Source organism: Haliotis asinina, chromosome 1 (genome assembly GCF_037392515.1).
Source record: "Haliotis asinina isolate JCU_RB_2024 chromosome 1, JCU_Hal_asi_v2, whole genome shotgun sequence".
NCBI lineage: Eukaryota > Metazoa > Mollusca > Gastropoda > Lepetellida > Haliotidae > Haliotis > Haliotis asinina.
In genome coordinates this window covers 95,047,908-95,059,569 of record NC_090280.1, presented here as the reverse complement: position 1 = coordinate 95,059,569, position 11,662 = coordinate 95,047,908, and the positions used below count along the sequence as shown (strand labels likewise).

General features: G+C 41.7%; 5 non-coding genes across 5 annotated transcripts; all 5 read left to right on the top strand.

Annotated features, from left to right (window-relative positions):
* The first annotated feature begins 3,155 nt into the window (after positions 1 to 3,155).
* Trnai-aau (transfer RNA isoleucine (anticodon AAU)) lies at positions 3,156 to 3,229 on the top strand. Its single transcript has one exon. It is a non-coding gene; the product is annotated as a tRNA-Ile (tRNA).
* Positions 3,230 to 7,811: 4,582 nt separating this feature from the next.
* Positions 7,812 to 7,885, top strand: Trnai-aau (transfer RNA isoleucine (anticodon AAU)). The gene has a single exon. It is a non-coding gene; the product is annotated as a tRNA-Ile (tRNA).
* Positions 7,886 to 8,478: 593 nt separating this feature from the next.
* On the top strand, positions 8,479 to 8,552 carry Trnai-aau (transfer RNA isoleucine (anticodon AAU)). Its single transcript has one exon. It is a non-coding gene; the product is annotated as a tRNA-Ile (tRNA).
* A 1,651-nt stretch (positions 8,553 to 10,203) lies between these two features.
* Trnai-aau (transfer RNA isoleucine (anticodon AAU)) lies at positions 10,204 to 10,277 on the top strand. The gene has a single exon. It is a non-coding gene; the product is annotated as a tRNA-Ile (tRNA).
* A 1,159-nt stretch (positions 10,278 to 11,436) lies between these two features.
* On the top strand, positions 11,437 to 11,510 carry Trnai-aau (transfer RNA isoleucine (anticodon AAU)). The gene has a single exon. It is a non-coding gene; the product is annotated as a tRNA-Ile (tRNA).
* Positions 11,511 to 11,662: the final 152 nt, after the last annotated feature.

Below are 11,662 nucleotides of genomic sequence, written 5' to 3'. Positions count from 1 at the left end.
TGGAAGACTACGTAAAAGTGCCAAGTTCAGTATATTTCTATCCAAGCCGTCAGAGGGCAATGGTGTTTGTGAAGTTTTGCATGATACTTATCTTCCGAAAACGAGGTGACCATATTTTGCGGACACATGTGTGATGTGTGTGTGCGTGTGTGGTGTAAGCAATCCATTTGCACAGAAAGACAAGTGCCCAGTACACGTGCATACATGTGTCGACCATGTTGCTTAACCGACAAGCTCAGCTTGTCAGGGCCTTGTGGAAGGCGAATGTCTTGTCAAGTTTTTGATGTTTTGCAAAACACGAAAGTTTTTGATGTTTTGCAATGCATTATTTCTCACAAATGGCCGTTTGTGTCTCTTTCCAGTATTTCCTGTTCTGAATGAGTTGGTGTTGAGACGCATATGAAGGCTTTTCCGGGATATAGCATATCTGATTTGCATTTCATTTTGAAACTTGAGCACCCAGTATAATAGACTAGCACAGAGAAGGAGTGTGTTCCTTCGCATAGTCGTGTGTATATATATACATATGTATAGGTTTTCTGGTTCATCCTTTTCCCTTTCTATTCTCATTGGTGAATAGTTCAATGTTCTTGTGGAAGACTACGTAAAAGTGCCAAGTTCCTTATATTTCTATCCAAGCCGTCAGATTATAAGGGTGTTTGTGAAGTTTTGCATGATACTTATCTTCCGAAAACGAGGTGACCATATTTTGCGGACACATGTGTGATGTGTGTGTGCGTGTGTGGTGTAAGCAATCCATTTGCACAGAAAGACAAGTGCCCAGTACACGTGCATACATGTGTCGACCATGTTGCTTAACCGACAAGCTCAGCTTGTCAGGGCCTTGTGGAAGGCGAATGTCTTGTCAAGTTTTTGATGTTTTGCAATGCATTATTTCTCACAAATGGCCGTTTGTGTCTCTTTCCAGTATTTCCTGTTCTGAATGAGTTGGTGTTGAGATGCATATGAAGGCTTTTCCGGGATATAGCATATCTGATTTGCATTTCATTTTGAAACTTGAGCACCCAGTATAATAGACTAGCACAGAGAAGGAGTGTGTTCCTTCGCATAGTCGTGTGTATATATATACATATGTATAGGTTTTCTGGTTCATCCTTTTCCCTTTCTATTCTCATTGGTGAATAGTTCAATGTTCTTGTGGAAGACTACGTAAAAGTGCCAAGTTCCTTATATTTCTATCCAAGCCGTCAGATTACAAGGGTGTTTGTGAAGTTTTGCATGATACTTATCTTCCGAAAACGAGGTGACCATATTTTGCGGACACATGTGTGATGTGTGTGTGCGTGTGTGGTGTAAGCAATCCATTTGCACAGAAAGACAAGTGCCCAGTACACGTGCATACATGTGTCGACCATGTTGCTTAACCGACAAGCTCAGCTTGTCAGGGCCTTGTGGAAGGCGAATGTCTTGTCAAGTTTTTGATGTTTTGCAATGCATTATTTCTCACAAATGGCCGTTTGTGTCTCTTTCCAGTATTTCCTGTTCTGAATGAGTTGGTGTTGAGACGCATATGAAGGCTTTTCCGGGATATAGCATATCTGATTTGCATTTCATTTTGAAACTTGAGCACCCAGTATAATAGACTAGCACAGAGAAGGAGTGTGTTCCTTCGCATAGTCGTGTGTATATATATACATATGTATAGGTTTTCTGGTTCATCCTTTTCCCTTTCTATTCTCATTGGTGAATAGTTCAATGTTCTTGTGGAAGACTACGTAAAAGTGCCAAGTTCCGTATATTTCTATCCAAGCCGTCAGAGGGCAAGGGTGTTTGTGAAGTTTTGCATGATACTTATCTTCCGAAAACGAGGTGACCATATTTTGCGGACACATGTGTGATGTGTGTGTGCGTGTGTGGTGTAAGCAATCCATTTGCACAGAAAGACAAGTGCCCAGTACACGTGCATACATGTGTCGACCATGTTGCTTAACCGACAAGCTCAGCTTGTCAGGGCCTTGTGGAAGGCGAATGTCTTGTCAAGTTTTTGATGTTTTGCAATGCATTATTTCTCACAAATGGCCGTTTGTGTCTCTTTCCAGTATTTCCTGTTCTGAATGAGTTGGTGTTGAGACGCATATGAAGGCTTTTCCGGGATATAGCATATCTGATTTGCATTTCATTTTGAAACTTGAGCACCCAGTATAATAGACTAGCACAGAGAAGGAGTGTGTTCCTTCGCATAGTCGTGTGTATATATATACATATGTATAGGTTTTCTGGTTCATCCTTTTCCCTTTCTATTCTCATTGGTGAATAGTTCAATGTTCTTGTGGAAGACTACGTAAAAGTGCCAAGTTCCGTATATTTCTATCCAAGCCGTCAGAGGGCAAGGGTGTTTGTGAAGTTTTGCATGATACTTATCTTCCGAAAACGAGGTGACCATATTTTGCGGACACATGTGTGATGTGTGTGTGCGTGTGTGGTGTAAGCAATCCATTTGCACAGAAAGACAAGTGCCCAGTACACGTGCATACATGTGTCGACCATGTTGCTTAACCGACAAGCTCAGCTTGTCAGGGCCTTGTGGAAGGCGAATGTCTTGTCAAGTTTTTGATGTTTTGCAATGCATTATTTCTCACAAATGGCCGTTTGTGTCTCTTTCCAGTATTTCCTGTTCTGAATGAGTTGGTGTTGAGACGCATATGAAGGCTTTTCCGGGATATAGCATATCTGATTTGCATTTCATTTTGAAACTTGAGCACCCAGTATAATAGACTAGCACAGAGAAGGAGTGTGTTCCTTCGCATAGTCGTGTGTATATATATACATATGTATAGGTTTTCTGGTTCATCCTTTTCCCTTTCTATTCTCATTGGTGAATAGTTCAATGTTCTTGTGGAAGACTACGTAAAAGTGCCAAGTTCCGTATATTTCTATCCAAGCCGTCAGAGGGCAAGGGTGTTTGTGAAGTTTTGCATGATACTTATCTTCCGAAAACGAGGTGACCATATTTTGCGGACACATGTGTGATGTGTGTGTGCGTGTGTGGTGTAAGCAATCCATTTGCACAGAAAGACAAGTGCCCAGTACACGTGCATACATGTGTCGACCATGTTGCTTAACCGACAAGCTCAGCTTGTCAGGGCCTTGTGGAAGGCGAATGTCTTGCTTATTATTCCCATGGTTGTTAAGATGGCCGATTAGCTCAGTTGGTTAGAGCGCCGTGCTAATAACGCGGATGTCATGGGTTCGAGTCCCATTTTGGCCACGAAAGTTTTTGATGTTTTGCAATGCATTATTTCTCACAAATGGCCGTTTGTGTCTCTTTCCAGTATTTCCTGTTCTGAATGAGTTGGTGTTGAGACGCATATGAAGGCTTTTCCGGGATATAGCATATCTGATTTGCATTTCATTTTGAAACTTGAGCACCCAGTATAATAGACTAGCACAGAGAAGGAGTGTGTTCCTTCGCATAGTCGTGTGTATATATATACATGTGTATAGGTTTTCTGGTTCATCCTTTTCCCTTTCTGTTCTCATTGGTGAATAGTTCAATGTTCTTGTGGAAGACTACGTAAAAGTGCCAAGTTCCTTATATTTCTATCCAAGCCGTCAGAGGGCAAGGGTGTTTGTGAAGTTTTGCATGATACTTATCTTCCGAAAACGAGGTGACCATATTTTGCGGACACATGTGTGATGTGTGTGTGCGTGTGTGGTGTAAGCAATCCATTTGCACAGAAAGACAAGTGCCCAGTACACGTGCATACATGTGTCGACCATGTTGCTTAACCGACAAGCTCAGCTTGTCAGGGCCTTGTGGAAGGCGAATGTCTTGTCAAGTTTTTGATGTTTTGCAAAACACGAAAGTTTTTGATGTTTTGCAATGCATTATTTCTCACAAATGGCCGTTTGTGTCTCTTTCCAGTATTTCCTGTTCTGAATGAGTTGGTGTTGAGACGCATATGAAGGCTTTTACGGGATATACCATATCTGATTTGCATTTCATTTTGAAACTTGAGCACCCAGTATAATAGACTAGCACAGAGAAGGAGTGTGTTCCTTCGCATAGTCGTGTGTATATATATACATATGTATAGGTTTTCTGGTTCATCCTTTTCCCTTTCTATTCTCATTGGTGAATAGTTCAATGTTCTTGTGGAAGACTACGTAAAAGTGCCAAGTTCCTTATATTTCTATCCAAGCCGTCAGAGGGCAAGGGTGTTTGTGAAGTTTTGCATGATACTTATCTTCCGAAAACGAGGTGACCATATTTTGCGGACACATGTGTGATGTGTGTGTGCGTGTGTGGTGTAAGCAATCCATTTGCACAGAAAGACAAGTGCCCAGTACACGTGCATACATGTGTCGACCATGTTGCTTAACCGACAAGCTCAGCTTGTCAGGGCCTTGTGGAAGGCGAATGTCTTGTCAAGTTTTTGATGTTTTGCAATGCATTATTTCTCACAAATGGCCGTTTGTGTCTCTTTCCAGTATTTCCTGTTCTGAATGAGTTGGTGTTGAGACGCATATGAAGGCTTTTCCGGGATATAGCATATCTGATTTGCATTTCATTTTGAAACTTGAGCACCCAGTATAATAGACTAGCACAGAGAAGGAGTGTGTTCCTTCGCATAGTCGTGTGTATATATATACATATGTATAGGTTTTCTGGTTCATCCTTTTCCCTTTCTATTCTCATTGGTGAATAGTTCAATGTTCTTGTGGAAGACTACGTAAAAGTGCCAAGTTCCTTATATTTCTATCCAAGCCGTCAGATTACAAGGGTGTTTGTGAAGTTTTGCATGATACTTATCTTCCGAAAACGAGGTGACCATATTTTGCGGACACATGTGTGATGTGTGTGTGCGTGTGTGGTGTAAGCAATCCATTTGCACAGAAAGACAAGTGCCCAGTACACGTGCATACATGTGTCGACCATGTTGCTTAACCGACAAGCTCAGCTTGTCAGGGCCTTGTGGAAGGCGAATGTCTTGTCAAGTTTTTGATGTTTTGCAATGCATTATTTCTCACAAATGGCCGTTTGTGTCTCTTTCCAGTATTTCCTGTTCTGAATGAGTTGGTGTTGAGACGCATATGAAGGCTTTTCCGGGATATAGCATATCTGATTTGCATTTCATTTTGAAACTTGAGCACCCAGTATAATAGACTAGCACAGAGAAGGAGTGTGTTCCTTCGCATAGTCGTGTGTATATATATACATATGTATAGGTTTTCTGGTTCATCCTTTTCCCTTTCTATTCTCATTGGTGAATAGTTCAATGTTCTTGTGGAAGACTACGTAAAAGTGCCAAGTTCCGTATATTTCTATCCAAGCCGTCAGAGGGCAAGGGTGTTTGTGAAGTTTTGCATGATACTTATCTTCCGAAAACGAGGTGACCATATTTTGCGGACACATGTGTGATGTGTGTGTGCGTGTGTGGTGTAAGCAATCCATTTGCACAGAAAGACAAGTGCCCAGTACACGTGCATACATGTGTCGATCATGTTGCTTAACCGACAAGCTCAGCTTGTCAGGGCCTTGTGGAAGGCGAATGTCTTGTCAAGTTTTTGATGTTTTGCAATGCATTATTTCTCACAAATGGCCGTTTGTGTCTCTTTCCAGTATTTCCTGTTCTGAATGAGTTGGTGTTGAGACGCATATGAAGGCTTTTCCGGGATATAGCATATCTGATTTGCATTTCATTTTGAAACTTGAGCACCCAGTATAATAGACTAGCACAGAGAAGGAGTGTGTTCCTTCGCATAGTCGTGTGTATATATATACATATGTATAGGTTTTCTGGTTCATCCTTTTCCCTTTCTATTCTCATTGGTGAATAGTTCAATGTTCTTGTGGAAGACTACATAAAAGTGCCAAGTTCCGTATATTTCTATCCAAGCCGTCAGAGGGCAAGGGTGTTTGTGAAGTTTTGCATGATACTTATCTTCCGAAAACGAGGTGACCATATTTTGCGGACACATGTGTGATGTGTGTGTGCGTGTGTGGTGTAAGCAATCCATTTGCACAGAAAGACAAGTGCCCAGTACACGTGCATACATGTGTCGACCATGTTGCTTAACCGACAAGCTCAGCTTGTCAGGGCCTTGTGGAAGGCGAATGTCTTGTCAAGTTTTTGATGTTTTGCAATGCATTATTTCTCACAAATGGCCGTTTGTGTCTCTTTCCAGTATTTCCTGTTCTGAATGAGTTGGTGTTGAGACGCATATGAAGGCTTTTCCGGGATATAGCATATCTGATTTGCATTTCATTTTGAAACTTGAGCACCCAGTATAATAGACTAGCACAGAGAAGGAGTGTGTTCCTTCGCATAGTCGTGTGTATATATATACATATGTATAGGTTTTCTGGTTCATCCTTTTCCCTTTCTATTCTCATTGGTGAATAGTTCAATGTTCTTGTGGAAGACTACGTAAAAGTGCCAAGTTCCTTATATTTCTATCCAAGCCGTCAGATTACAAGGGTGTTTGTGAAGTTTTGCATGATACTTATCTTCCGAAAACGAGGTGACCATATTTTGCGGACACATGTGTGATGTGTGTGTGCGTGTGTGGTGTAAGCAATCCATTTGCACAGAAAGACAAGTGCCCAGTACACGTGCATACATGTGTCGACCATGTTGCTTAACCGACAAGCTCAGCTTGTCAGGGCCTTGTGGAAGGCGAATGTCTTGTCAAGTTTTTGATGTTTTGCAATGCATTATTTCTCACAAATGGCCGTTTGTGTCTCTTTCCAGTATTTCCTGTTCTGAATGAGTTGGTGTTGAGACGCATATGAAGGCTTTTCCGGGATATAGCATATCTGATTTGCATTTCATTTTGAAACTTGAGCACCCAGTATAATAGACTAGCACAGAGAAGGAGTGTGTTCCTTCGCATAGTCGTGTGTATATATATACATATGTATAGGTTTTCTGGTTCATCCTTTTCCCTTTCTATTCTCATTGGTGAATAGTTCAATGTTCTTGTGGAAGACTACGTAAAAGTGCCAAGTTCCGTATATTTCTATCCAAGCCGTCAGAGGGCAAGGGTGTTTGTGAAGTTTTGCATGATACTTATCTTCCGAAAACGAGGTGACCATATTTTGCGGACACATGTGTGATGTGTGTGTGCGTGTGTGGTGTAAGCAATCCATTTGCACAGAAAGACAAGTGCCCAGTACACGTGCATACATGTGTCGACCATGTTGCTTAACCGACAAGCTCAGCTTGTCAGGGCCTTGTGGAAGGCGAATGTCTTGTCAAGTTTTTGATGTTTTGCAATGCATTATTTCTCACAAATGGCCGTTTGTGTCTCTTTCCAGTATTTCCTGTTCTGAATGAGTTGGTGTTGAGACGCATATGAAGGCTTTTCCGGGATATAGCATATCTGATTTGCATTTCATTTTGAAACTTGAGCACCCAGTATAATAGACTAGCACAGAGAAGGAGTGTGTTCCTTCGCATAGTCGTGTGTATATATATACATATGTATAGGTTTTCTGGTTCATCCTTTTCCCTTTCTATTCTCATTGGTGAATAGTTCAATGTTCTTGTGGAAGACTACATAAAAGTGCCAAGTTCCGTATATTTCTATCCAAGCCGTCAGAGGGCAAGGGTGTTTGTGAAGTTTTGCATGATACTTATCTTCCGAAAACGAGGTGACCATATTTTGCGGACACATGTGTGATGTGTGTGTGCGTGTGTGGTGTAAGCAATCCATTTGCACAGAAAGACAAGTGCCCAGTACACGTGCATACATGTGTCGACCATGTTGCTTAACAGACAAGCTCAGCTTGTCAGGGCCTTGTGGAAGGCGAATGTCTAGCTTATTATTCCCATGGTTGTTAAGATGGCCGATTAGCTCAGTTGGTTAGAGCGCCGTGCTAATAACGCGGATGTCATGGGTTCGAGTCCTATTTTGGCCACGAAAGTTTTTGATGTTTTGCAATGCATTATTTCTCACAAATGGCCGTTTGTGTCTCTTTCCAGTATTTCCTGTTCTGAATGAGTTGGTGTTGAGACGCATATGAAGGCTTTTCCGGGATATAGCATATCTGATTTGCATTTCATTTTGAAACTTGAGCACCCAGTATAATAGACTAGCACAGAGAAGGAGTGTGTTCCTTCGCATAGTCGTGTGCATGTATATACATATGTATAGGTTTTCTGGTTCATCCTTTTCCCTTTCTATTCTCATTGGTGAATAGTTCAATGTTCTTGTGGAAGACAACGTAAAAGTGCCAAATTCCGTATATTTCTATCCAAGCCGTCAGAGGGCAAGGGTGTTTGTGAAGTTTTGCATGATACTTATCTTCCGAAAACGAGGTGACCATATTTTGCGGACACATGTGTGATGTGTGTGTGCGTGTGTGGTGTAAGCAATCCATTTGCACAGAAAGACAAGTGCCCAGTACACGTGCATACATGTGTCGACCATGCTGCTTAACAGACAAGCTCAGCTTGTCAGGGCCTTGTGGAAGGCGAATGTCTTGCTTATTATTCCCATGGTTGTTAAGATGGCCGATTAGCTCAGTTGGTTAGAGCGCCGTGCTAATAACGCGGATGTCATGGGTTCGAGTCCCATTTTGGCCACGAAAGTTTTTGATGTTTTGCAATGCATTATTTCTCACAAATGGCCGTTTGTGTCTCTTTCCAGTATTTCCTGTTCTGAATGAGTTGGTGTTGAGACGCATATGAAGGCTTTTCCGGGATATAGCATATCTGATTTGCATTTCATTTTGAAACTTGAGCACCCAGTATAATAGACTAGCACAGAGAAGGAGTGTGTTCCTTCGCATAGTCGTGTGTATATATATACATATGTATAGGTTTTCTGGTTCATCCTTTTCCCTTTCTATTCTCATTGGTGAATAGTTCAATGTTCTTGTGGAAGACTACGTAAAAGTGCCAAGTTCCTTATATTTCTATCCAAGCCGTCAGAGGGCAAGGGTGTTTGTGAAGTTTTGCATGATACTTATCTTCCGAAAACGAGGTGACCATATTTTGCGGACACATGTGTGATGTGTGTGTGCGTGTGTGGTGTAAGCAATCCATTTGCACAGAAAGACAAGTGCCCAGTACACGTGCATACATGTGTCGACCATGTTGCTTAACCGACAAGCTCAGCTTGTCAGGGCCTTGTGGAAGGCGAATGTCTTGTCAAGTTTTTGATGTTTTGCAAAACACGAAAGTTTTTTCCGGGATATAGCATATCTGATTTGCATTTCATTTTGAAACTTGAGCACCCAGTATAATAGACTAGCACAGAGAAGGAGTGTGTTCCTTCGCATAGTCGTGTGTATATATATACATATGTATAGGTTTTCTGGTTCATCCTTTTCCCTTTCTATTCTCATTGGTGAATAGTTCAATGTTCTTGTGGAAGACTACGTAAAAGTGCCAAGTTCCTTATATTTCTATCCAAGCCGTCAGAGGGCAAGGGTGTTTGTGAAGTTTTGCATGATACTTATCTTCCGAAAACGAGGTGACCATATTTTGCGGACACATGTGTGATGTGTGTGTGCGTGTGTGGTGTAAGCAATCCATTTGCACAGAAAGACAAGTGCCCAGTACACGTGCATACATGTGTCGACCATGTTGCTCAACCGACAAGATCAGCTTGTCAGGGCCTTGTGGAAGGCGAATCTCTTGTCAAGTTTTTGATGTTTTGCAATGCATTATTTCTCACAAATGGCCGTTTGTGTCTCTTTCCAGTATTTCCTGTTCTGAATGAGTTGGTGTTGAGACGCATATGAAGGCTTTTCCGGGATATACCATATCTGATTTGCATTTCATTTTGAAACTTGAGCACCCAGTATAATAGACTAGCACAGAGAAGGAGTGTGTTCCTTCGCATAGTCGTGTGTATATATATACATATGTATAGGTTTTCTGGTTCATCCTTTTCCCTTTCTATTCTCATTGGTGAATAGTTCAATGTTCTTGTGGAAGACTACGTAAAAGTGCCAAGTTCCGTATATTTCTATCCAAGCCGTCAGAGGGCAAGGGTGTTTGTGAAGTTTTGCATGATACTTATCTTCCGAAAACGAGGTGACCATATTTTGCGGACACATGTGTGATGTGTGTGTGCGTGTGTGGTGTAAGCAATCCATTTGCACAGAAAGACAAGTGCCCAGTACACGTGCATACATGTGTCGACCATGTTGCTTAACCGACAAGCTCAGCTTGTCAGGGCCTTGTGGAAGGCGAATGTCTTGCATATTATTCCCATGGTTGTTAAGATGGCCGATTAGCTCAGTTGGTTAGAGCGCCGTGCTAATAACGCGGATGTCATGGGTTCAAGCCCCATATTGGCCACGAAAGTTTTTGATGTTTTGCAATGCATTATTTCTCACAAATGGTCGTTTGTGTCTCTTTCCAGTATTTCCTGTTCTGAATGAGTTGGTGTTGAGACGCATATGAAGGCTTTTCCGGGATATAGCATATCTGATTTGCATTTCATTTTGAAACTTGAGCACCCAGTATAATAGACTAGCACAGAGAAGGAGTGTGTTCCTTCGCATAGTCGTGTGTATATATATACATATGTATAGGTTTTCTGGTTCATCCTTTTCCCTTTCTATTCTCATTGGTGAATAGTTCAATGTTCTTGTGGAAGACTACGTAAAAGTGCCAAGTTCCGTATATTTCTATCCAAGCCGTCAGATGGCAAGGGTGTTTGTGAAGTTTTGCATGATACTTATCTTCCGAAAACGAGGTGACCATATTTTGCGGACACATGTGTGATGTGTGTGTGCGTGTGTGGTGTAAGCAATCCATTTGCACAGAAAGACAAGTGCCCAGTACACGTGCATACATGTGTCGACCATGTTGCTTAACCGACAAGCTCAGCTTGTCAGGGCCTTGTGGAAGGCGAATGTCTTGTCAAGTTTTTGATGTTTTGCAATGCATTATTTCTCACAAATGGCCGTTTGTGTCTCTTTCCAGTATTTCCTGTTCTGAATGAGTTGGTGTTGAGACGCATATGAAGGCTTTTCCGGGATATAGCATATCTGATTTGCATTTCATTTTGAAACTTGAGCACCCAGTATAATAGACTAGCACAGAGAAGGAGTGTGTTCCTTCGCATAGTCGTGTGTATATATATACATATGTATAGGTTTTCTGGTTCATCCTTTTCCCTTTCTATTCTCATTGGTGAATAGTTCAATGTTCTTGTGGAAGACTACGTAAAAGTGCCAAGTTCCTTATATTTCTATCCAACCCGTCAGAGGGCAAGGGTGTTTGTGAAGTTTTGCATGATACTTATCTTCCGAAAACGAGGTGACCATATTTTGCGGACACATGTGTGATGTGTGTGTGCGTGTGTGGTGTAAGCAATCCATTTGCACAGAAAGACAAGTGCCCAGTACACGTGCATACATGTGTCGACCATGTTGCTTAACCGACAAGCTCAGCTTGTCAGGGCCTTGTGGAAGGCGAATGTCTTGCATATTATTCCCATGGTTGTTAAGATGGCCGATTAGCTCAGTTGGTTAGAGCGCCGTGCTAATAACGCGGATGTCATGGGTTCGAGCCCCATATTGGCCACGAAAGTTTTTGATGTTTTGCAATGCATTATTTCTCACAAATGGCCGTTTGTGTCTCTTTCCAGTATTTCCTGTTCTGAATGAGTTGGTGTTGAGACGCATATGAAGGCTTTTCCGGGATATAGCATATCTGATTTGCATTTCATTTTGAAA